Here is a 27,085-nt window from a genome sequence, read left to right as displayed (position 1 = left end):
CATTACTAAGTCACGTTCTGAGGCAGCATTTGCAAAATTAGTATTAGTGAGTTAGAGGTATTGGTTACAAGCATTAGATGCTGACTGGCTTATTTAGGTAATGGGGAATATATTAGGAAAATACTGAGGCTTCAAAGAATGAGTGGCTGGTTGAATTTTGGAGGAGGTAGGTGCCAAGAGAGCAACAGAGAACAGGAAGCAAGAGGCACAGCAATAGTCTCCTGTTTGGAAAACCCTTGTCACAATACCACCTTTATCATGTAAGACCTAGAGTTGCTGTTTTCTTGAGTCATTGGCTCAAGGTTTAAAGTCCTATGAAAGACCATATGATTGTCTAATCTTGGGTCATATGTAGCCTCCCTCATCTCCTAAATAAACCTACATAGGAGACAAGAAAGATGGAATATGGTCTTACTCAGCTTCAAAAGTGAGCACTGGGTACCTGAGTTTCCTCTCCTACCAAGACTGTTAGAAGAAAGAATGGTTACTGTACTGGGTTTTTGTTTTGTTTTGTTTTGCTTTGCCTTGCTTCAATCATGTGAATAGCAAACATTCCAAACTCCAACATCCACACAGTAAACTCCAACAAACATTTATTTTTTTTGTTTGTGGTTCCATGAGTCTACTAGAATGGCATTATCTCAGGTGGCAGACTGGTTGGTGTTGCCTCCAGGTCACAGATCAGGTTCACATCTGCTCCACATCTCTCCATGGACCAGTGGCTACCACAAGCATATTCTTCTCATGACAACTCACAAGAGCACTGCTTGCCTTACATCTGTTCACATTCTTTTGGTCGAAACCCATCACATGTTCAATGCAAATTCAGTGAGGCAGCCAGGTGTAATCCACCGGAATAGGAAGAAGGAAGGAAGTGAATAATGCTGATAATGATAATGCAATCAATCTAACACAGATGCTAAGCAAGCATCCTCTATACCTATGTCCTAACCACCTCACTGACAACTTCCCAAAACCTCCATTTCCTCTATTTTTTATCTGATCCAAATCCCCAGATAAAAATTTATGAAAAAGATCTTGGTCACTATTGCTGGAGGATACACATTAGTTGTATCTACATGTATTCCTCAGATCTCAGTCCCACATTCTTGGATAATTATAAGCATGCTTTATTTTCACTCTTAGATAATGAATACCTTTAGGGCAAAGCATATGTCTTTGTGAGGATCCTTGAAGATGTTTGGCTTGTAGTTGTTTTCCTTGAATTTCTGGTGAATGAAACAGTGGGTCCTATTGGACTTGACCAGTCACTGCTCTGATAGGGCTCACCAGCCTCAGAGGAGGGTGGGCATGGATGGCCCAAGGCAGAGCCAGTGGTTGGGCTCAAGTTTTGTTTAGGCATAACACCCAGTTTTCATGTACCACAGCATGAAAGAAAGACAAGTCATTTATCCTTTTAAATCCCATATCTCTTTCCTTAACCTCCCACCTCCTGACTCCATCCACTATCAGTCAAGGTCGAAGGCACTATGTAAATGAAGGAAATGCCTAAACCCACACTTAAGGCCTTGCTTCAGGCTTCATCTCCTTTGTACTTGTATCTCATCGTCATCATTGTTGTTTCTAAATGACTTGTTCCTTCTTGAAGGCATGTAGCATGCTCTCAATTAATGTTAACCATGAATAATATTCTGTACCAGGCACTAAGCTAAGCATTTAACATGAACGAACATAATTAGTCTTCACAACTTCTACATTAGGCAAGAACTATTACCATGTGGTCACTTGGCTTGGCAGCTCAGACTGGCCTTTTCTTGTTTGCACTACTTACCCTGTTGGAAAGGTATAACACTGTGAATGTTGAAAGTGCAAATGTAGGAACCAGACAACTTGTTTTTTTTTGTTTGTTTGTTTGTTTGTTTTTTTTTTAAAGATTTTATTTATTTATTTGAGAGAGAGAATGAGATACAGAGAGCATGAGAGGGGGGAGGGTCAGAAGGAGAAGCAGACTCCCCGCTGAGCAGGGAGCCCGATGCGGGTCTCGATCCCGGGACTCCAGGATCATGACCCGAGCCGAAGGCAGTCGCTTAACCAACTGAGCCACCCAGGTGCCCCAGACAACTTGTTTTTAAATCCTGCTTCCAATCTTTACATCTGTGTGAACTTAAATAGGTTACTTATATTCTATGCCTCAGTTTCCTTTTCTACATAGAGGTTGTAATAGTGCTTACCTTATAACAGTATTGTGAACACTGGATGGGCAAAAGCACCCAGAACAATGCCTGAAAGCATTCAATAAATATTTGAAAGGGCCATCGACCCTCTATCCACCTACTTGGCTCTTCACTTAGTGACCCAGGCACCCCCATCCAAGCGGGATATCTATTCTGGCCATAGAGACGGGAGTGGGTTGTGCAGTAGCCCATCTCAGCAAGAAGATCCCCATTCACCTCTACCTTGACAAAAAGAACAAAGTCCCTTAGGATCTCTTGTGTGTTTTTCCCTCACATTAGAGTATTTTTGTTCATTATCCCTCATCAGCACCTGTCTAGAGAATAGCTAGTTTTCGATTATAGACTTGATGGCTTAAGACAATTTTATTTATTTTTTATTATGAATTTGACTGCTTAGAATTTTTGTTCTTAATTTTGGACATTTATATCTCATTTTCTTTATGAGAAAATCTAGGAATTATAGTTTTAATGTTGTAGTAAGTAATATTAAAATAAATGGCAAGCCAAGAGTTGGGGAATTAAAACACCTAATAATTGGATTGGAGAAATATAAAAACACTGGATTCAGTGAACCAGCACCAGTCTAATTTAAATGTCTAATTAAAAGTTATTTGGAGGCACAGCATACACAAACTGCATTGCAGTCTTCTATGGCTGAAAGGAAGGTTGGTAACCAGAAACAAATTCAGAACTGCATGAAGAAATAGGAATGGATTGTAATCTTTAAGCAGAGTATTCCATTTTAATCAAGGCATGTCCTACTCTACATTCCATGACCACTTCATTAAAAGATGCTGTCCCCGGTGCTGAAACTTCTGTTAGTTGTTTAACAGCAGAGCAACCGTGCTTCAAGCCAGGAAGGGAAGTAGCAATGCCTGGCTGAAGGAGGAAGCTTTTGTTAGCCTGAGCACTATTTATCCAAAGCTGCCTGAGAGCTACAGAAGAAGAAAAAGAAGAAGGTTTGTGATTAGGCAAGCCTAGATTAGAACTGATTTGACAAGAACAAGCCTGCCAGTCTGCAAGCTGATTCATACAGAGGGCTATTCATAGCAAAAGGCTATTTAACACATTGTCAAATATGACATTTTAAAAACACAGTATGATCTTTGGTATAAATAGCTAATGAACAGTGACATATTTAGATTGCCTGCAGAGAGGTGGATGGGTGTGTACAGTTAGGCAAAAAGTAGTCCATCACCATGGGGGGGGGGGGCAGAGATAAAAACAAAACCCAGAAAATTCCAATATAAAATTCTAAAATTGGGTTTGTTTTCAGAGATTTACCAATTCTGTCACTATCAATTTACCACTGTCACCTTTGTCTCTCAGTTTTCTCATCTGTAATATAGAATAATAACTGTGTTTACTTTGCAGCCTTGTGAGAATTAAATTGAGATTAAATGGATTAAGATATGTAATGCAATTAGAATAGTAGCCAGGAAAGAAGTAAGCTCTCAATAAATATTGGCTGTTATCATTACTAATATTATTATTGACAGGTATTTTTCTCCATTAAGAAAGTGTGAGGTATAATCATTTGTATAGATATTATTAAATTAAACCTAAATGCTAAGCAGAACCCCACTGACAGTTCAGTTAAATGGTGCCTCCACTTCTGGAGAATAGAATTTCTTTCTCTAAAGATGTTTCCTGTGTTTAAGAGGTCAAAAATGAGCTACATTCTCTCAAACATCTCTCACTTTTTCCTTTCCTCCCACTTTCTTACATCATCAGTTTAGTTCATTCATTTATTTGTTCATGCACTTTAAAAAGCTCTTTAATGAACCAGGCATTGTGCTAGATTAAGTTGCTAAGAGATGCCAATCAAAGAGTTTAAAGATCCTCTGTCATGAATGAAAAGAACTACCACAAATACAACAATCTACAGTATACTTGTGCATTAACACACACACACATACACACGTTAAACATGTTACATTAATTTTCCCCATGTTACAGATAATGAAACTGGGGCTCAGAGGAGGGAAGATCTGCCTCGAGCACTCTGCCCTTAAGGATTCAATGAAGATATTGCAACGTCCAATCTGTACTAACCCTCCACTGCAGAACAGCCTGTTTAAGGAAGTGCTGAACTTCTCTTCCCACCTCCCCTTTCTCAGGACTCTAGGAAGGAAATAGTTCAGGGAAATGGTGACTTGAGGTCTAAGATTTCCCCATGAAAGACAAAGTCACAGCTCCTCCCCTTTCCCCATTAGACAGTCTGTCAATAGAGTGTGAACTAAGAAAAATCTCTGCAGTCAAAATGGGGTGAACACAGCAGATGAATTACCTTTTATCTTTAGTTCTACTTCCCTTCCTAATGAATAAATGAGGAAATCAATAGATCCCTGTGTCCTGTGTGACTTTTTTTTTTTTTACTCCAAGCAAGTGTTGTTTTCGTTGTTTTGGGGTTTTTTTTAAACTAAGCAACCTAAACAACCAGAGGCCATTTTCACAGTTTACCATCTAAAAAAACACAGTAGTGGTAGTTAAAACAATCTGGGGCTAGGGAAAAATGGAAGGAAAATCTGTCACTACTGAGACTACCAAGCAGAAAAAAAAAAGGGGGGTTTTGGGGAATGAAGCAGAAACATTGACAGTTTGTTAGATCTAACCTCAGACTGACAGACAGTGAAAGGGTGAAGCAGAAATTGTTGCTGGGGGAAATGTCAGCTTTACATGAAACATCCATGGAAAAACTCGGAAAAGGTGCTTACAGTTTTCATCTGCTGCCAGAGCCAGGAAGGAACTGATTTTCCTTTGCACAAATGGGACTCAGCTTCTGTGCAGTCATTTGCATAGATAGTTTTAGAAAGGAATGACCATGTCCAGCATATTCACTCCATGTCAGCTTAACGTCAAGGGTTAAAAAAAAGTCAGCACATACCCCAACTTTAAAGTATTTAAAGTTTAGTTTTAACTTCATTTTAAGGATATTGCAGGTCTTTCAGAGTCACAGTTTCCTCCTTTCGTTCTAAGGTATTTCACCAAATCCCTATCCTGCTGGCTGAATCCTTTTAGCTTTCTGACTGGGGTGAGATTGTTCAGTAGCTTCTCACTTCCAACCAAAGGTAAAACCCCCTAAGGTAAAACCAGCAAGAACAGCCCTGCAAGACATCTGACCTCATGCTATTCTTGATTTATTTTGCAGGAAAGGTCTTTCCAGTCAGGTATAAACTGTGAAATCCAGTCAAGAACTTTTGGTGCTCTGTATTTCATATAGTTGCAGTCTTACAGGAACAAATTTGCAAGAGATTTGTAAATTCTCACATGGTAGGAAAAATAATCATTGGACTTGAAGCGAATCTGCTAACCTCATTTCTCTTGCCATGTTTGTTGGTTAAGGACATAAGTTGGATAATGTAACAACAATAACAATAATAACTAGCCACTGTAAGGTTCTGTTTTTTATGGTAAATGTCATTATTTAATCCTCAAAGTAACCCTACGAAGTAAAGACATTTCTACCCCCACTTCACAAACAAGAAAACACACACATTGATTTGAAATGGTGGGTCACATTCAATGCTTTAAAAAAAAAAAAAAAGCAACTAAAATTAAAGCTTCCTTTTTACTGTACTTCCAAAATTTAAATCATTTGATTTACCATGACAAAAATAGCATGGAATGCAGGCTACTTGTATATCAAGTGGGCATTTTCCAGTATTTAAAATTTATTGGGTTTTAGCCAGCCTAGCTCCATTTTGTTGTTCTTCAACAACAATTCTAGTCACCAGAAAACCTTCCCAACCACATCATTAGATGCAGAAGTTGTGAAACAAAATATTAAGGGGTTGAGCTGGAAGAATATGCATCCAAGAAGTAAAAGTGGCAATAATCCCTGGGGAAGTAGGAGATGAAACTGTATATTCTTCTTTGCCAATCTATTTTTTTTATTAAAGAAAAATGTCAGACTAAAAAAAATAAAGAATAATGCAGGTGGCTGTTAAATTTTCCAAGGAATTATACCTACTTCTGGAAAACAAGTTTATTGTATCTTTAAACTCTAAAGTCTGAATAAATGCCTGCTGAGATGCATCTCTTGATCTCGGCTTTCTCTCCTTAACTGCTCCCTCTGGTGATTTAGAAATGATCTGTTGTCACCAGGGCTACTACTCAACTTCAGAATTCTTGAAAAACATATGCTAACCCAAATCACCAATTATTAAATAGATATTAAATAGATAACTTGAGTAGCCCTATAACTATTATATTCATTGAATTTATGATTTTAAAAAACTTTCAAAAAAAAGAAATCTCTAGACTTAGAGATTCCACTGGAGAATTCTACCAAATAATTAAAGAAGAATTAACACCAATTTAATATAATCTCATCTAGAAAAACTTAAAGTGAGTTCAGTAAGGTCACAGAATAAAAGATAAACATATAAAATCTTATTTCTATGTCACCAATAGGCATGTGTGCACTTGCAATATTTCCAAGTGCTCAAAAAAGAACTTTTTAGATATAAATCTAACAAGACACATACAGGACCCATCTGCTGAGAGCTGCAAAACACTGATGAAATAAAGAAAAGATTAAAAAGTGGAGATAGATACCATGTTCATGGATTAAAAGACTCAACAAAGTAAAAACATCAGTTCTCCCCAAACTGATGCACAGTTCTAACACAATTACTATCAAAATCTAAACAACAATTTTTGTAGATATAGACAAAATAATTCTAATGTTCATATGAAAAGTCAAAAGAACTAGAAATAGCTAAAACAATTTTGAAAAATAATATAGCATGAAGAATCAGTTTTCCTGATTTCAAGACTTATCATGCACCCACAGTAATCAAGACTATGTAGTATTGACAGAAGAGTAGGCACATAGATCAGTGGAAGAGAGCAAAGTCCTCAGAGATAGAACCACACAAATATGTTCCACTGATTTTTTGCCAAAAGTGCAAAAACAATTCAATGGAGGAAAAATAGCCTTTTCTCTACATGGTGATGGAATAAATGGACATCCATAGACACATGCACAAAAAGAATCTTTGTGTAAGACTTCCACTTTGTACAAAAGTTAACTCAAAATCTGTCATGGACTTAAACATAAAACATAAAATGACAAAACAAACAAACAAAAATAAGATAAAATCTACCAAATTTGGGTGAGAGTGCTTAGCATTGACACTAAAAATATGATCAATAAAAAGAATGATAAGTTAGACTTCATCAAGATTAAAAATTGTTGCTCTGTAAAAGACTTTATTAAGAGGATAAAAAGACAAACTATAAACTATAAGATATATGAATTGCAAATAAAACAAAGGACTTTCATCTAGAACATATAAAGAACTCATAAAACTCAACAGAAAAAAAATCTAATTAGAAAATGGGCAAAAGACATTTCACTGAAGAAGATATGCAGATGGCAAATAGGCACATGTAAATATGTTCAATATCATCAGCCATTAGGGAATGCAAATTAAAATCACAATGAGATATTGTCACACATCTTTCAGAATGGCTAAGAAACTCTGGTGAGAAAGTGGAGATATTGGATCACTCACACTTTGTTGGTAGGAATGTAAAACGGTACAGCCACACTAAAAAAAATTGTCAATATCATTAAAAACTAAACATGCGACTATTGTACAACCCAGCAATTCCATTTCTGGGCACTTATCCACAGAAACGAAAACATGTTCACCAAAAAAACCCTGTAAATGAATGTTTATAGCAGTTTTATTCATAGTAGCCCAAAAGCACAAACAACTCAGATATCCTTCAATGGGTGAATGGTTAAACAAACTGTGGTACATCTATACCATGATTACTAATCACCAATAAAAGGGAACAAACTATGGATACACTTAGCAATATAATTTAATTTCCACCGAATTATGTTAAGTGAAAAAGCCAACCCCAAAAAGTTACATACTATATGATTCTATTTATATGATATTCTTTTCATGTGTTTGTTTAAGATTTTTTGTTTATTTATGATATTCTTGAAATGATGAAATTATAGATAGAGAGCACAGAATAATCATTGTCGAGGGTTAGGGAGGAAGTGGAGGCAGGAGGGAAGTGGGTGCAGCTATAAAAGGCAAAGTGAGGGATCATTTGGTGATGGAACTCTTAGGTATCTTGACTATGTCAATGTCAATATCTTGGGTATAATTTTACTTTGGTTTTGTAAGACATCGCCACTGGAGAAAACTGAGTAACAGATATGCTGGATTACTGTCTATTGTTTCTTATAAGTACACATGCCTCTACATTTATCTCAAAACAAAAAAATTAATTAAAAAAGTCAACATGAGCGTGTTAGTCATATTTTTACGGCTAGTCTTCAAAATGTGTATGTTCAGTTCTACCATAAGCTGTCAGGAGAAGCTGCTTATGTAAGCTCACTTGGCACATGAAGCAGATATTCTGCCATCCGTACAGACACCATCCTTCAGGCTGCCCACACTCCGGTCTTCCTTCCAGACCCACAAGGTTCTGACTCACCACTTTATTTTGATCTTTCCCTTATCCTAAATATACATAAAAATGCTAAGTCACGTATACGTACATACAAATGCTAAGTCATCACAATTCCTATTTTCCACTCAAATAAAATTTTAAATTAGAATTACACCACTGCCAAACACTGAGTAGCTACAAGAGCACATATGCCACAACAGATGGCTCACAAGTTGTGGTTTTTACCCCCAAAGTTTTTCTGCTTAGTAAACCTATCAGTAAGCATGTTCCAAGCAAGCATTGTAGAATAAAGAGATAAAGACAGCAGGTTTGGTTGGGTGGGTAATGGGATCTCAGAAAATGGAGAAAACTTCTGGAAAGTTCCAACTGAGGACCAATTTTGGAGCATCCATTATATGGCTCAAGAATCCTTAGTTCTTGTTTTGGAGGTTGTTTTTTCTTGTTGTTATTTTGGGGTGGGTGTGTGTATGTGGGTGGGTGGGTATGTGTGTGTGTAATAAAAAAGACCTCAAACACTATTAAGAATCAGATGACAATTTTGGACCCTGTCCTCCTCTAAAGTACACACACCTGTCATTGATCAAAATATATGATCACTGCTAAAACTATTTTTTTCTGACTGTTTTAGAGATTGCTCAAATATTCAAGATATAATAATGTCCAAATGTCCAAATTAGTAAGTGTCAAATGCATCTCTGAAATCTTTGAGCCTTTGATTGTCAGATTAAATGCCAGGATCTTCAGGGACACTTATTAATAATAAACATCTCCACTTTATTGTATTGTTTTCTTCCTGTATTCAAACTACTGATCTTCCTAACTATTTAGATCCATTGAATATGCAATACTCTTAGTAAATTATGTCTTTCTCAATTCATCATGTATTAGTCAGCTATTGACACAATTATGTTGCATAACCAACCATCTCAAAACTGAGTGGCTTACAAAAACTAACATTTATTCTCATGCTCATGGGTCTGCAAATCAGCACCTGAGCTGCTCTTAGCTGGGCTCAGTCAAGCAGTTTTGCTTCAGGCTACACATCAGCTGGGCTTGGCTTGGCTTTGGTTCAGGAATGGCAAATGACAGAAGAGTAAATGGTAAGGCAAACAGCTTAAGCCCAGTTAAAGCCTCTACCTGCATCACAACTTCTAACATTCCTTTGGCCAAAGCAAGTGAAAGATTCCAGGATCAAATGCACACAGTAGGAGAGGGGAGAGGAATATTTGATGAGCACTAATCCAATATTTTACATACCACAGACTTCTTTCTAGTATTTCCATAAGGCAACAAAGATGCTCTAGTGATATTGCCTAAACCAACTGGTCAAAAAAATGTAGTTAAAATGAGACCAAGTCTCTGTCTCCAAGTCACAATTATCAAAAGTGTCTCCAATCATTGTCAGATATTCCCTTGAGGTCAAAATTGCCAGCATTTATAACCACTATTCTAGGGAAATAGTCAAACATTCAAGGTATGATACACATTATCAATTGCCAAATAGAAAATGTCAGTAATACAACATTTTTCTATATCAATATAAATAAATTTGCATTCAAATAAACTTGATTCAGTCCTTTAAATGGCAGACATTAGATAATTACCCTCAAATTCTTATAACCACTCTGCCAGGTGGGTATCATTATTTCAAGCAACTGATGTTGAAATTGAGCTGCAGTTAAGTGCATTGTTCATAGACCCAAAAATAAAAGGAAGCAAAATGGAGATTTTTAAAAATGAGTTAGCCATATCTTTATTATAGGAATACCACAGCATTCCACTTGGAAATGAGTAGGTGTGGGGCACCTGGGTGGCTCAGTCATTTAAGTGTTGGACTCTCAATTTCAAGTCAGGTCATGATCTCAGGGTCGTGAGATCAAGTCCCAAGTCAGGGTCTGTGCTTAGCATGGAGCTTGCTTAAGATTCTCTCTCTCCTTCTCCTGGTTCCCCTTCTCCTGCTTGGGGCAGGGAGTGCACACATGCTCTCTTTCTCAAAAAAAAAAAAAAGAAAAGAAAAGAAAAAAGAAATGAGTAGGTGAAAATCTCATTGTAATGTGGGGGTTTTGTATACACCCATGAAATCATCACCAGAGTCTATGTCATAAACATATTCATTACTCCAAAATTTCCTACCACCCTCTTTATTTATTATTATTATTTTTGTGATAAGAACAATTAATATGATACCACTTATGTGAGGAATGTAAAATAGTCAAATTCCTAGACCAGAAAGTAGAACGGTGGTTGCCAAGGTCTTCAGGAAGAGGGAAACAGAGAGGTATTTGTCAAAGGATACAAAGTTTCAGTTATACAAGATGAATAAGTTCTAGAGATGTGCTGTACAGCACAGCGCCTATTAACAATACTGTTGTATACTTAAAACTTTGTTCAGAAGGCATATCTTATGTTAAAACTGAGATTTGAGGGGCACCTGGGTGCCTCAGTCAGTTAAGCATCTGACTCTTGATTTCGGCTCAGGTCATGATCTCAAAGTTGTGTAATTGAGCCCCACATTGGGCTCCATGCTGGGCATGGAGTCTGCTTAAGATTCTCTCTCTCTTCCAATCTCTTTGCTCCCCCTACCCCCCCACTCACATACTCTCTGTCTAAAAAAAACCCTGAGATTTGAACTGAAAATTTCCACCTTAAAATGAGCCTTGAGTAATAGCATATACTGTTATACCATCAATAAGAATTCCTGATTATTGCAATCATTTTCATTCTGCTTTATGTAAAAAATTTGTGATTAAACAAAGACTTCATAGAAAATTAACTAATATCTATGTAATATTTTAATTGAGGGCACTTCATTATTCACAACACAAATATTCATGAAGTTTCCTACCACTAAGAATAGTCATTAAATCATATGCATATTGTATGTATTATTATGATCATATACACATTTGTTCCTGTAAACTATACCCACAATCATCATTACCAAAAGCATAATCTTCAGAGGCACCTGGGTGGCTCAGTAGGTTAAGCATTGGACTCTTGATTTTGGCTCAGGTCATGATCTCAGAGCCATGAGATAGTTACCTATGTCTGGCTCCTCGCTGAGCATGGAGACTGTTTAGGATTCTCTCTCTCTTTCTCCCTCTCCCTTCCTCCCACTCTTACTTGCATGCTCTCTCTCTCTGTCTGTCTCAAAAAAAGAAAAAAAAAAGCATAATCTTCAAGTGGAAATAGTGCCAATTTACCTTTTTCAGGTGATTTATTGATTACCTCTGTTCTTGCTATTTTACCGGACATTCACCTAGAATGCCTTTCCCCAGATCTTTTTTCAGGCTCTGCTCAAATGCTACTTCCTCTGAGAACCCTTTCCTGACCATCCTGTGTGAAAAAGCATCTCCCAAGATTTTATTCATTTTCCTTGCTTTGTTTCATATAGCACCTCTTAATAATTGACATCATATTGCACATGCTTTTTTGCTCTTTTATTAACTTTCTTTCCCACTAGAATGTAAGTTCTACACAGACAGGGACTATGGATTGCTCATTCCTCTAGCTCCAGGACATAAAGGAGTACATTCTAGGTCTTCAAATATTTGATGAGTAACTGAATAAACAAAACCTAAATTTTAAATGGGGACTTAAAGTTTTTTGAGGTTTAGCTAAGTTTTTCCTAAGTGCCCAACTACCCCATCACCAACCACTACCCATTCATACTCTAGAGATTCCAGAACTCTCCCCAAGACTTCTGAGAACTTCTAAAACTTCATGTTCTAGGACACCTCTAGTTCTGGCTGCCTGCTTTCTTGATTTATTAATCATCTTGCCATCCTATGCATGCCATCTAGGGCAACTCATGATCAACTTTCCTGAAGATTTCTGGACAGTAAAAAGAAGAGAATTTTACAAAGACGTTGTGAAGAAGAATTTTGAAGTAAGCATTAAACATTCTTCTTTAAAAGCTTCAATCATGACCCCACAGGGGCTTGCCATGGACACACTACTCTCTAAGTTTTCCTAGCCCTACAGCAACCTCCCAGTCTCTGCTTTATTCTATGTATCCTCTTCACGTCAGGCTCACCAGGGCAGAAATAAACTCCTCTCTCCATCTCACACAGAGCAATTCAGTCTTCTCTTTTCTTGCCTTTTATCTTTCTGGTTTCATGCTTCAGGGTCTCTTCTTCTATCCCCAAAAGCTCTTAAGGACATTTTCCTAAACAAAGATTCTTCTTTTGAGAAAAAAAATGTCTGATGCCAGCTATTAAGATGATACATCTGTTGCTTCTATAGCTATGAGAGGCCCTAATATTCGACATGGATGCCAAATATTGCCTTCTGAATAAATATTATGTCTTGCCCTTATATAGGCTAACATTTATTCATATGCATACATACCAATATACACATGGATATATATACTATATTATATATATATATGCTATTATGATTCATAAAAATTATCAGAAAGTATAAAATAATGATGTAAAGTATGGTGATTGACATAACATAATAATAAAAAATAAAGAAAGAAAAGAAAAAAGAAAGAAAATATAACTAAACTCACATGAATTCATAGCATCTTTTGGTCATTGGGTATTTCATCAATCAATCAGTTCTAAGAGATCAAATTTAATTAGGTAGATGTCTGTAAAGCTTTCTGATGTTAAAAACAGTTTCCTCACACATGAAAAGACTGATAATTTATTGCCTATCCAATATCAATTTTTCAAATGGAACCTGAAAATTAAGATTTGAAAGGGACAAAAGCAGCCATCCTTATAGATCCTTTTCATGCTTGTCAAGTATTTTCATCAGACAAATTGCCACAGGGATGAAGAAAACACAAGGACTGTTCATTTATCTAAATTTATGGACACATTGTTATATGAAAAAAGTTGCATGCAAACCAATATTTAGTATGTCATCTAAAAATAAGAATATGTTTGTATTATCAGTTGGTTGTGAGACATAAGGTCTCACTTATCTGGAAGAAGAAGAACATTGCCTGGTAGGATAGGAATAACTGAAAACTCAGATAGTTGTATTGGTGCTGGTGGTAGGTAAAAAGACTGGTGCTTACCACTTGTCTTGCACCTGGACCCTTCTAGTAAAATTGCCATCCAGGTCACCTTGCAGTCTTGATTGCATTTCTAACAGTTAGAGGCCTCAAATGTGTCATGCTGTTGCATCTCCTACACTGAGCTGGGTCTTGGAAAAAGTTGGTAGTCAGTACCATGTCTCCTAAAATTCTGCCTCCGATATCCCCAGTATCCTGACATATTCCACTGAATTACATCAACCAGTACTTTGCAATGAAGCTCATTGTATAATTTCAATCCTAGGTTCTAAGGTCAAACATGCCATGCTAGTGGAATCTTTACTTATTCTAGGATGATATGGTCTCCTTAGTTAGTAGAAGAGGCTTGAGATCAATTCTTCAGGCCTGGGTGAGATATTTTTGACCTATGAAATGCAGCCACGGATGCCAATTTTGGCCAACTGCCTACACTACTTATATCCACCAATGGAAAGAAAGACTACTGACTGCTTGACTCAAATGACTATATATGGTACTTTCCACTGGGTGATGTCACTCCCCCTGGGCTGTTATTTCCATATGGGTCAACAGACTTCCCCTTACTGCCTCAGTTGAACATAATCTGAACCCAAGTTATGGTGGTCATGTAGCCATTACAGGTTTTCCTGGACCTCTTTCAAGACCTTACTTGTCCCTTCCGGCCCAATTGTGAAGAAACAATCTTCTCAGAGTATGTTTGTCAATTGAAGGGCCTCCAGGAAACAGACACCAAGACAGAGTTAAAAGTACAAGAGATTTATTGAGAGTAAAAACTGTGACATGTGAAGGAATGAGGAAAAGCCTTCAGACCATGATGCAGATATGAAACCAGTAAGTGGAGAGGGGAAAGAAAGATTATGTAGGAAGTGACACAGGCTGTGGTGTGCTCTGAGAAAGTCTCGTCCACCCAATGGGGAGCTCCAGTGCAAAGAGTGGCCATTGAATAATCCAACATTGAGCAGAAAAGTCCAGGCCCTAGTTCTCTCATGGTGGTCAGGCATTGGCTTAGAGAAGCCCAAGAGCAGTGTAGCCTCAGCTGAGATGCTGCAGGAGATCATGAAAGTGACACCTAGGCACTGGCAGCTATCTGCATTCCTTGCCACAGGTTCTTTCTTGAAGAGAAGTCTGAGCAGTGTGTAAGTATTGTTGCCTCAGGAGACATAGCATACTACAACCTTGATTACAGTCTAATTCCTGGGTAGGGGATAACTGTGCTGATGAAAAAATATAGAATTTGTCAAACATCTAGGCTAAGTAACCAAAAAGATTCCCCATGCCTCAAAGACCCAGCAGATTAGAATAAATTCTAGGGTGATATAGAATAGAACACTATTATGTGTTGGCAAGTTAGGGAACATCTTATCCTAGACTAACACACCATCTGTATATGCATCAACACCGGTGGGGAATCAGAACATTCAGTATCCCACACATGGGACTGGAAGAAGGGTTGTCTAGAGCTCTCAGCAACCTGGAACCTATCCTCTGAGCTAGGGCTGGGCTCCCTGAGACTGCATTGGGGGAGAGCTTAAAGTAATATTCATGGCTTTCTTCTTCTTATTCCTGTCCTAACCATTCCAGTGTCTCCTATAGCAATACCAGAGACTAGCCTCATGAATTTACAGGTTAAAATGGTATGAGTTCCTGATGAATAGGTAATGACACATAGCATCTACCCCTTGAAATAAGGAGTGAGCTGAGAAGTCAAGTTTAACTTTTTTGATTCCCTGTAGGCTGAGTCCTCAGAAAAGGTGATGATCTCCTCTAGGACACCACAGAAACTGTTAGCCTAAGGCAATTGACTCTGGAGAGGACTGTGCTAATGCATTTGGTCTTGAGGCCACTGAACCCTTGTCACATAGCTGCAGTCACAAGATTTGGACTCCAGTCCAGCCCTCTGTTTATGCCAGGGGAGGGGAATAATGCAGCCCACCAGCCAAGGGCTGGATTCCTGATCCTCAAATCTGAGGATCAGCCTTTCTATATCCCTGTCTGCCACTTCAGAGAGTGATAAACAATGGGAGACCACATATCTGCTAACTGCTTATGTTTCTATTATTTTCTTTCCACATAAATGCTTTTCCAAATGACCTGTTATGTGTGTTCTCTCTCTCTGGTCATGTGCCCTTGTCTGCTAGGTAGCTTCCCTCTGTTTATAAATAAATCATGGAAGTACACACAAGAAATTGATAAAGGCGATAAACCAAGAGGTAGTGGATAGATGTGGACAGAGTTAGAAGAGAACCTTCTCAATGCACATATTTGATATTTGAACAATATGAATGTCTTACCTAATTTTTAAAAAATAAAAATTGAGGGGCGCCCGGGTGGCTCAGTTGTTAAGCGTCTGCCTTTGGCTCAGGGTCATGATCCCAGGGTCCTGGGATCGAGCCCCGCATCAGGCTCCCTGCTCCACAGGAAGCCTGCTTCTCCCTCTCCCACCCCCCCTGCTTGTGTTCCCTCTCTTGCTGTCTCTCTCTCTGTGTCAAATAAATAAATAAAATAATAAATTAAATTAATGCCACACCGTTTCCCTTTCTTGCCCAAATTTCTTTACAAGGACTTGAAAGTGATGTTGATAGCCATAGGCATGAAAGTGTACCATGTACAACAGAGAAAACATCCCAGAAGTAAAATAACGTAATGATGGCAAAGGAATAGCACACATACTTTCTCAAATAACACATTAGGATGCAATTTTAGTTAACTCTAAAGGAAGTTTTAGAATCTAGAGAGGGAAATTAAGTAAAAGTAAGAAATATTTTAACTGCTTGAGAGTGGTAGGAACTACACATCACACAGATGGTTCCCCCAATGGGGGATTAGGAAGACACAATTCATATTCTTCCTCCCAGCCCTTCACAGCCTAGCTGGGGAGACAGACAACTAAATAGATAAGTAAAATACAGTGTGATATCATACATGAAAAACAATTCCAGATAGATTGTTGATGTAAATATAAAAGGAAAAGCAAGAAAAGTTCTACAGGAAAACATCCACAACTATCTTCTGTATCTCGGGGGAAGAAAAGTTTTCCTAAACAGAACAAAAAAAGACCATGGAGGAAACAAGTAATAAATTGGATAACATTAAAAATAAGAACCTTGGCTCATCAAAAGGCACAATTAAAAGATAAGAAGGTAAGATATTTTCATCACGTGTATCTGACTAGTCACTCCTTTAAATAAATAAAAATAAGAAAGACACCCCAATAGATAAATGAACAAGAGACTTCAACTGACATTCACCTACATCACTAATAAACATGTGTGAAGTAACAGAAGAAAATTGTAACCACGATGAGACACCACCATACAACCACCAGAATGGCTAACCACTGGCAATGTCTATTGTTGTTAACCACTGCAATTCCCCATAAATGGGGAAAAATACACTGCTGGAGAGAAAAAATTGGTAAGATCATTTTGGAAAATATTTGGCAATATCTATTAAAACCAAACATGCACCCATTCCATAACTCCTAGACATGTACCCAAGAGGAATGAGTGCTTATTTCCACCAAAGGACAGAGAAAAAAATGTTAAAATAACCAAAACCTGCAAACAGCACAAATGCCTACAGATAGTGAAATGGATACAGAAATAGTGGGTCTGTTCATTCAAAGGCATATTATACAGTAATGAAAATAAAAGTATAGCTACACACAAAAACACAGAAAAATCTCACAAGCATACTTAGTAAAAGAAATCAGACATAAAATTATATTTACTGCATGGTTCCACTTGTATGAATTTCTAGAACAGGCAAAACTATAATAGTAAAAGTCAAATGAAAATTACCTTTGGGAAGAAGGAAGTATATTGATTAAAAGGGAGCATTAAAAGGGCTTCCGAGTTGGGGATTATTTAAATTTCTTGGTCTGGGTGGTGGTTTCATGGGTATATTCACTTCAAGATGAGTAAACTGTATATTATGAGTGATGCACTCTTCTGCATGAATGTTATATTTAAGAAAGTTTTTAAAAAGGCAATTCAGTACTCTGATAGAACCCACTGAGGGAATGTGCAAGAGAAAGATCCAACACTGGTTTAGGTGATTGGGAAATTTTTCCTGGAAGGTTCTACACTGAACCCTGGAATATGGATAGGAGTGAGCTTGGTCAATAACAGTGAGAACATTCCAGAACAAAAAGCTGCAGGTGAAAGAGATTGTAGTGCCTTCTAGGAACCATAACTATGTCTTATGGTGGAAACAGTGTTTTGGGGTTGTGAAGGAGGACAAGGAAGAGATGGGAATGTTGAGAGAGTCCAGATTATAGATTTGTAAGCCTTGTTAAGGAATTTGGACTTTGTTCTTTGAGAAATGAAGAGCTGGTTTTAAATAAGGAGTACTATGATTAGATTTGCATTTAGAACTATGACTATAGCTACAATGGAGTATTAAGAATACAAGAGGGGAGGTACTGGAAAAATCTAGGCTAAAGAAGAGGCAGAAATTGAGGATATTAAGGGGGTGTTTTGACAGTAGGGCTTGACAAATGATTGATTATGTATGAAAGACAAAAGATTCTAAGACAACTCCCAGGTCTTAGCCTGTGCTATTTCCTGAGAAAAGAACACAGAAAGATGAACAGTTTGTGTAAGAAAGATGGGGTTAATGGACCACCTATCACTGATACTTATGTAGGACAACCCTATAGTGAGATTCTAAACATCCCAAGCAAGTCTCTTATTTTTTTATGGCACTTTTCGAATTCCTTTGGCAGTTTCCCATCAGCCATCTCATTTTCAGTCTCTCAATAACCTCTAGGATGGTCAGCACAGGCATTATCATTGCACGTAGCAAACTGTCCCCACCTCTCAGATCTGTGTGGCCATTTAAAGTTGACAAAGCACCTGACATAGAATAGGGAAGTGTGGATAAGCTCTACCCTTATCTCTTTAGGACACCATATATCTCACTCCATGCCTCTTGCCTGGACCACTGTGAAGGTCAAACTAAGCAATGAATTCCAAAATGCTTTCAAACATGAAAGAAGTCCAAAAAAGCTTTATTATTATTATATCTCAAAAGTGTCAATAATTTAAAGAAAACCCCAAAAGCACCATGAGTCATCTTTCTTGCCTTTCTATAGCCCTTGCTTTCTCTTCTCTCATAGTCATCTAAGCCAATCTGAGATTATCCTTGGCTCTGGTTTGTGGAGCTGTGCTAATTTGCATGGCTTCCGAGGCCCAATTATTGATTTTCTGTAAGGGGCTGCTATGGTCGGACAGGTGGGTGGCATGGCTATTTGTCCAACAACATTAAGAGGAACTTACTGACAGCTTTATCTCTTTGCCATGGACACCCAGACAGGGTTTCATCAAACACTGGGGATGCTTTGGCATCCCATGCTTGATGTCTCCCATTACCCCACAGATACACATTAAGGTGATGAATTCCTTGTCAAGTCATTTTATTTATCATCTCTGAGGTGGGCTGTTAAAAACCACAATTGTCAAATTTCTCATATATCTGTCACAAGCCAAATAGGAAAAGTCCACAAATAGCTGACATTTGAACATTTTCTTTCTGGAGGAGAAATAAATGAAAATTGCTTTTTCTCTAAATTTAACATGAAATCGAATTTAAAACTAAATATTTTTCTGTTAATAAACAGGAAAGAGTATATTAGCAGGAAATGTTAGTATCATTGGAGTATTTGGTTATAGATGATGGACTGGGAGGTAAGATCTAGTTATAAATCATTTTATCTCAAAAGGAATTTAAATAAATAAGATTCAAAGAACTAAAATGGAAAATTAAAATGTCTAAGCACAAATGTAAAAATTTTAAATACCTTAGTATCTATGGACTGGTCCTCTAAAACAAAGAATCAGACTTACCATCAAAATCCATGTTATTTCAAAAAAAAATGTTTCTACCCATTGTTTGAATCCACACAGACATGTGGTACATGAAAGAACTTAAGGGAATTAATTTTTTATCATCTGTCACCTATAAACCTATAGCAGAAGCAAAATTAGAAGCATACAAAGAGTTTCATCTGAGACTCAGCAATTGAATAATGTCAGATGTGGTTGATTGTTTCAGGAGACTGGGGGTAGGACACGGAAAGAGACTGTCACCAGGTAGCCACTGATCAAAGAGAGGATCTACCCAAAGGAGAAGCATGGCATTCCAAAGACTAACTATCAACTTTCATTCAAACGTGCCCAAGTAAAGAATGCATTCTTAAGTCACTATCTAGCTGGAAAGGACGCTAAATATTGCCTAGGCTTGACCCTTCATTTTGTAGAGGAGGCATCTGAGGATTGAAAGACAGAGAAACAGGAACAATCACACAGCTGCTGTGAGACTATGCTATGAATGGAACCTGGGGCCTCTTGAGTCGCTGTTTGTTGATCATTCTATTACCTGCACCTCCTACATTATATTCACTGACCCCATAAATCTTTATTGACCATTATATGTGATTAAGGTATTTTAATGGCTGCCCTGGAAATGATTTAACACTATCTGTTCCCATTTTGATCAAATAAATCAACCGGTCTTTACCAAACAGTTGTCCACTGGGGAATTTAACATCACTGAAACTTACTCATTCATTCATTTCATTCAGCTCCAAAAATGACACTTCTCTAGCCACACAAGCATCTTGGGTGAGCATTCCTTCCATGACACACATAGTATTTTCTCGTACAGCTGTTCTTGGAAACTCCTTCTGGCACTTCCTACCCTCAAAAGCTCAACAGGCCAGCTTCTCTTTCCTCTTCATGGTTACCCCCATGTGCAGCCAGTTTTCAGCTCCTGGGCCCTACCTATAAGGCAGATAGGAAAGAGGATGGGTGGAGCATGCACTTGGTCACAGAGAAGACCTGAGAGATCATGGTCACCCCACTATATGACAGCTAGTGAATCCTGCTATTCCACCATTAAATACTTTATGGAATCCCACCATCACATCATTAAATATGCCTTCATTTTTGCTAAGCACTACCTTCTCCTTTTAAATGCAAATACTTTTGAAAGTGTTAGTACACCAAATTCTTAATTTCAGACATCAGAATGTGTTCATCTTCAACTGGAGGGAGAAGCAAATTAAGGACTGGGCACTCCGGGCAGGGGTGGAGTAATCGCCGTGATGACCTCAGATGAATCCAGTCTTGTAAAGGGAAACGTGGATCCAGAGGGCAGCCACTCTGTGCTGGCAAATTGGCTATGTGCAGCCTTCTCTGGGGTGATAATAACCATAATCGTCATCATAATCATTAAAGAAGCTGATATTTATTGGGGGCTTATTATGTTCCAGACACTTAGCTGAGAGCATGATACTGTTGAGGCCATAGACAGGACTCTTCGAGAATCTTAAGCCTTCACTTCTGACCCCTGCTAGGCTGCCAAAGATTTATAAGCAGATCTTTGTATACATCTCTTGTTTCTACTTCCAGGCAAAGTGACTGATTCCTTGTGTAATTGCCAAGATAAAATATATTAATTCCAAATATGGTTACCTATTTAGTTGGTCTGAATTTATGCCTGCAAACTCAGGTATATGAAAAAAATAATCACTGTCTTTGACACCACAGCTCAAGCATGGATCCTAGGGCTAAACGGGCCAGGTTTCAACCCTGGATATGTGGTCTCAGTTTCCTCATCTGTAAAATGGGTTGTAAAATGCCACTTCATAGGCTTTTCATGATGACTGAATGAGTTAATATATAAGAAGTGATTAGAACTGTGGGTGGCACATTATGCCTGCAGTATAAGAGCTAGCTCTTATCATGTTCTCATTATCCCAAAATATTGGCAGAATACAACTGTGTAGAGTCGTGGCATGGTGAAGAGTAGGAAGGAATGGCATCCTTGCACTCTCTTGTATTGCAGAGAAGATCTTCCCCTTGGTCAGGGAGCCAGCTGGCCTCAATTGTCTATGAGTGACAACAGGGATCTAGAAACCTTCCTGCAAGGCTGCATGGAGCCTGTCTCCTAAATGTACCACTTTGCCACTTTCTCTCCAGGGCTTTGCCACCTTCCAAAAGCAGTCTTGGAAGGCTCCTGCAGGCCCTGTCCCACTACTTTCCCCTCTCTCACCACTAGACCAAGGAAAACACTTTTCTAGTCGGAAGATGAGAACAAAGCTTTAGTCCTTTCTTTTTATTAGCTGCAAACCTTCCATTTCCCCTAATTGCTTAGGATTTTAGAACACAAAAGCCTGGGAGAGCTACAGACTATTTCTGGTTTTCTGACCCTGCCCTTTTTTATTCCTCTTCTGCAGCAACAATCACCCTGCAAGACTGGAGGGAAAAGGGGAATCCAATGAAAGAAGAAAAAAAAGGTGACTATCTCCATATATTATGCCACCCTACTTAAACAAGAGGATGTTTCTTACTGCATGACTGGGGATATCAGTAACTCAACAGAAGGCCAGGTTCCCACTGTTTGCTCATCCCTGAGAACCTCTAAACACCACCTTTAATGCCTTGGCGTGCTTCCTTCCTGCCTCAGCATTGGCTCCTGGAGGGTGTCTGGGTAAGGGAGGCAGAGGCTCATGAGCTGCAGGTGCTGAGAGTGCATGAATGCAGCCAGTGTCAATCCCTGTCAGATGCCAGTGCTGGGTGTTTACAGAGGTGGGGATCTAACTTCTCAAAGTGGCCTCTGACCATTCAGACACACTGTCAATGCCTCTTCCCACCACCAGAAAACAGGAAATGAGCAATGACACCAGTTACTGGCTGAACTTCAGACAGGTCTGGGTGCCTCTACCTTTAACTGTAGAAGTACTACAGGTCAAGATGCCATTCCTGGCCTCAGCCAAGAAAGAGAGTTCAAGTGAACCTGAAACCTTGTTCTTAGTTCCTGGTGTCTGTCTGTGTGTGTGTGTGTGTGTGTGTGTGTGTGTGTGTGTGTGTGTGTGTGTGTGTGTGTGTTACGGATCTGAGTCTGATGCCAGAGGCTGAAATCCATAGGACATTAGGCAGCTGCGAAGGGAAGATGTTTGTAAGGTGGGGGAGAACAAGGAACAAAATGGAACCCACCGGTGAGATCTGAGGCCTAAAAATGGACTGAAATGTATGGCACTTCTTGTTGCCTCTGACCTTAGAAGTTTAGTGTCCTGCAGAAGCCTTTTGTCATGCTGCTAAACACGCACACCAAGCCCCTGAGTCAGAGGCGCCACAGGAGAATGACTAGATGGTGGCACAATCGCAGGCCTGCACGGATGAGGTGAGTCAGCAAATCAGAGATGGTTGGTGTGAACCACAATATGGTTGCCACCTCACCTGCACACTCCACTTACCACCCCAGAGTCTCTCTTGTGGCATATCCTCACTGGAACCATACCAGAAAAGGAATTTAGCGATGTAGTTCAGCCTGGTCTAGTTGACATGTTGCAAAACCACTACACTGATAGTACCTACTCCATCAGGCTATATTTTCTGGATACAAGAATTCTCTTATTAAGGTAAAAGCCAAGATAGATTTGGGAGAAAAAAGTGCTAAGTGTGTGTGCTTGCATGTGTGTATGTGGGTAGGGTGTGTGTGGGCATGTGCTTGCATTTGTGTACATAGATAGGGCTATGGCAGGGGAGAGGTGCCTTGAAAGAGGCAGTGCTGATCCTGTGCTATTTTACAACCATCATCTCTACTCTTCACAAGAACCCTGTATAAGTGGGGTAGGATTATACCCTTTTGTCTGTAAAGAAACAGTTTCAGAAAGGGTAAGCATCTATAATAACTATCAAACTATCAAAAAATAACTGTCAAGCTATAAACTAGGATTTGAATCCACATTTCTCTAAACTCAAATTCAAGATTGTAACTATACTGCCACCTGCCCTTTAATATTTTCTTACTGCTTAAATCCCAGTGAGACTTACCAATGGGTGATTAAAAAAAAAAAAGACAAACAAACAAACAAAAACCATAAATCCAGACATGAGAACTTCAGAAGTCCTGGACTCAGGACTTATCACAAAGCTAGAATTTCCTGCTGTTTTATAAGCCTTCGGTCTGTTCTGGAGTTCGCTACCACTTAGAAGCCACAACTCAGCCTATTTCCTAATAGGTATGACAGCTCCATCACTTGGGGTCCCAGTGGAACACAGATATTCAAACTAGTAATAGAGAATATTTAATAAAAGGACTACTTACAGAGGTGGAGGCAGGTTTCAGGAAGCCAGCTGTGGTTGGCAAAGCACCCAAGAATTAGCAGCAGCCGGAAGCTGATAGTGCATAAAGAAGCAGCGCTAAGAAGGAACATGACCAGAATGCTGGTGGGAGCTATTGCTGCAGAAAGAGACCACCCTATCCAGCTGAAGTTTTTTTTTTTTTTTTTTTTTTTAAAGATTTTTTTTTTATTTATTTATTTGACAGAGAGAGAGAGAGCACAAGTAGGCAGAGAGAGAGGGAGAAGCAGACTCTCCACTGAGCAGGGAGCCTGACGCAGGGCTCGATCCCAGGACCCTGGGATCATGACCTGAGCCGAAGGCAGCCGCTTAACTGACTGAGCCACCCAGGCGCCCCTCCAGCTGAAGTTTTGACCCCAATCTCTTCCACACAAGATCTCCTACCAGTGGACCCAACAGGAAGCCGGAGAGCAAGGGTGTCCAGGAGAAGTAATCTGTCAAGGTCAGCTTCCTGGGGCAAAAGGAAGGACAGGGAATGGATCTGGAGGGGCAAAGGGAACTCATTGGGCCTTTCAGTTCTTAATTTTCTTTTTTTTTTAAGATTTTATTTATTTTTTTGTCAGGAGAGAGAGAGAGAGCAGCACAAGCAAGGGGAGTGGCAGGCAGAGGGAAAAGTAGGCTCCCTGCTGAGCAAGGAGTCTGATGTGGGACTTGATCCCAGGACCCTGGGATCATGACCTGAGCTGAAGGCATACGGTTAACTGACTGAGCCACCCAGGCGTCCCTCAGTTCTTAATTTTCTTTAAGAAACATCAGACTCTAATTAGTGAAGTGTTCACATGGCCCAAGCGGCAAAACTACAGAAATGCATGAGGTGGTCAGGTCACGGCAGCAAAGAGCCAGATATAAGGACAGGGTGCCACCTGACATAAATCCCCCTTTTAGCAGTGATGAAATCTACCTTACAATGCTGAAAACAGAGGCCAGGGCCATCTCTAAATTTTAAATAGCAATTCAAAGTGGGTGTTCCCTACACACTGATATAAACTTTCTCTTCAGCTCTAAAGTTGTAGAGGCCCTTGGGGAAATTGCAGAAGAAGGAAAGTTTTAGGCTCTTGAGTGACCTGTCAATCTCCTGGCAGATACCTTCATCTCCAAGTTGCCACCAAGCAGTGGCATTACTTTCATGCACACATATAGAGAGAAGCACAAAAATACATAAACATAAAAATAGTACTGTGGTCTATTTGCAATGCAGCTCATCTGCACTGCTCATCTGCATTGGCATACTGCAGAGAAAACATCATGAAACCAGAGTGGGCAAAGCAGCAAGGGATCTTTAGATTGGATGCAATGACTGGGACCTGCCTGGGAATGCACCACTTCCTCCAGGTAAATTAGGTGCTGGGGAAGAAAATAATTACTGACTTGTTCATTGCTGTTGTGGTTGTTGTCATTGTTGTTGTACAGACTATAGAAGATAAAGTACTTAACTGAACGTTCTCAGGTGTCAAATTCACTGAGTACAAAAAGCCCATTGCCTGCAGTCACTGGGCAGGAATCAAGATGCAAGGGACCTGGTAGAGGTAGGCACAGCACTTCCCCAGAGACAACTGACAGAGACACACGGGTGACCATTCCTAACAACATCGCCATATGAGGGGCTAGCAATGAGCATGGCTTGGGCCAGAGATCAGGGCTCATCCAGGCCAGAGCTCTGTTTTGTCAGAGCTACAAGTCACTTCCTTCCTCCCTTCCTCCCTTCCTCCCTTTCTCCCTTCCTTCCTTCCCTTTCTCCCTTCCTTTCTCCCTTTCTCCCTCCCTTCCTCCCTCCCTCCCTCCCTCCCTCTCTTTCTCCCTTTCTTTCTTTTTCTTTCTTCTTTCTTTCTTTCTTTCTTTCTCTTTCTTTCTTCTTTCTTTCTTCCTTTCTTCTTTCTTTCTTTCTTTCTTTCTTTCTTTCTTTCTTTCTTTCTATCTTTCTTTTTTTCTTCCTTTCCTTTCCTTTCCTTTCCTTTCCTTTCCTTTCCTTTCCAGTGCAAAGCACTTTTTCTCTGTGAAAATCAAACCCTGCCTGATACGGGAAGACTGGCTTTTCACTCTATACTTACTCCTTTTTACAAGGTACAGGGTTTTTGTTTTGTTTTCTTTTCTTTTCTTTTTCCTGTGTGTTGTATGACATTTTCAACTAAAAAGTGAGTTAAAAAGACCAAAAATCTGCATGTTGCCTTCTACCATTCTTCCTACCATTATTAACAGACACTAGAGTTGCAGGAGCAAGCCTTCAGTAGGCTGGGAAGATTTGCTTTGATTCCAGCCTCTGACTCAATCCCCTTTTTGCTACAAAGTAGGACAGTGAGATACAGCAGCAGTATTGGCCTCCTTTGCTCTATTTATTCCCGTGCTGTAAGTGCTATAAAACCGTGAGCTTTAACTCCAGAAGGACCAGTGTGCCAGACACAGCTCTGTGCAGCCTCCCTGCTAAGTTATTCTCTGACCCTGCATCAAAGGTTAGGTGAGAGGAATAGACATAAAAGTTTAACTGTCATTTGGTTCTATGCTTCCGGCACCTGTGTGGTAAACCCCTTCCCCAGTATACTGAGTAGAAGGAAAGCAAGATGATATCAGATTGTAAATTGCATTAGGATTCATTCTTTTTACCTGATCCATGAGTTTCATAGCTGCTAATGCTCACAGGACTTCAAATCCTCCATAATTCCTTCCTGTAGGTTTGCTCAAGGACTTGGCATGCTGCTATGCCCCCATCTCTCTGAATGCATCTTCCCTTCTCCTAGCTCATGATCTCTCTGCCCATTTGACCTCTTTCCTCTCCAAAATCAGTTACGAATCCGACTCTTTCCTCTGCTTTGATGTTCAGCTACATCCCCTCCAAGGAAGCAGAATGGATGGTTTAGAACTGGTCAGAAGAAGCTGGAAGAGAAAGTGGACAAAAATGGAAGTGACAGAAAGCAGGGCAAATGCTCTCTCCAGCTGGCAAAGATATTTTAGGAAAATGAGCTCTAGTTTAGACAGCATGAAGGCAGGCCTTGCCTTTCACTACAAAAATAAAGGCCATCTTCTGAGAGTCACATCAGTTGAAGTTGGTCCCTCTTGAAATACAGACCTTGTACAGTCTCGTTTTTATATAAATATTTTTAATGAATAGATGGCTTCATCAAACATGAGAAGGATTAAGCATTAACACTCACCAGAGACCCTGAAATTAGATTGATTATCTGCATCTTAATTTGCTTTTTCGACACCACTAATTTATTTTTAATAGGTCTGTAATTTAGCTTTATCTACTTCTTATTCTGCTTGGCAGACTC

General features: G+C 39.2%; 1 long non-coding RNA gene across 3 annotated transcripts in view; it reads right to left on the bottom strand.

Annotated features, from left to right (window-relative positions):
* LOC118534579 (uncharacterized) overlaps positions 1-26,690 on the bottom strand; it is a 182,584-nt gene extending 155,894 nt beyond the window's left edge. For all 3 annotated transcript variants that reach the window (XR_004916770.2, XR_004916766.2, XR_004916768.2), the window contains exon 1: positions 26,418-26,690. This is a non-coding gene — a long non-coding RNA (uncharacterized LOC118534579). The remainder of the gene's footprint in view (positions 1-26,417) is intronic.
* Positions 26,691-27,085: the final 395 nt, after the last annotated feature.

This window comes from Halichoerus grypus, chromosome 10 (assembly GCF_964656455.1).
Source record: "Halichoerus grypus chromosome 10, mHalGry1.hap1.1, whole genome shotgun sequence".
NCBI classification, from domain to species: domain Eukaryota; kingdom Metazoa; phylum Chordata; class Mammalia; order Carnivora; family Phocidae; genus Halichoerus; species Halichoerus grypus.
Note: the sequence above shows the minus strand (reverse complement) of the source record. Positions and strands in the feature narration are given on the sequence as shown.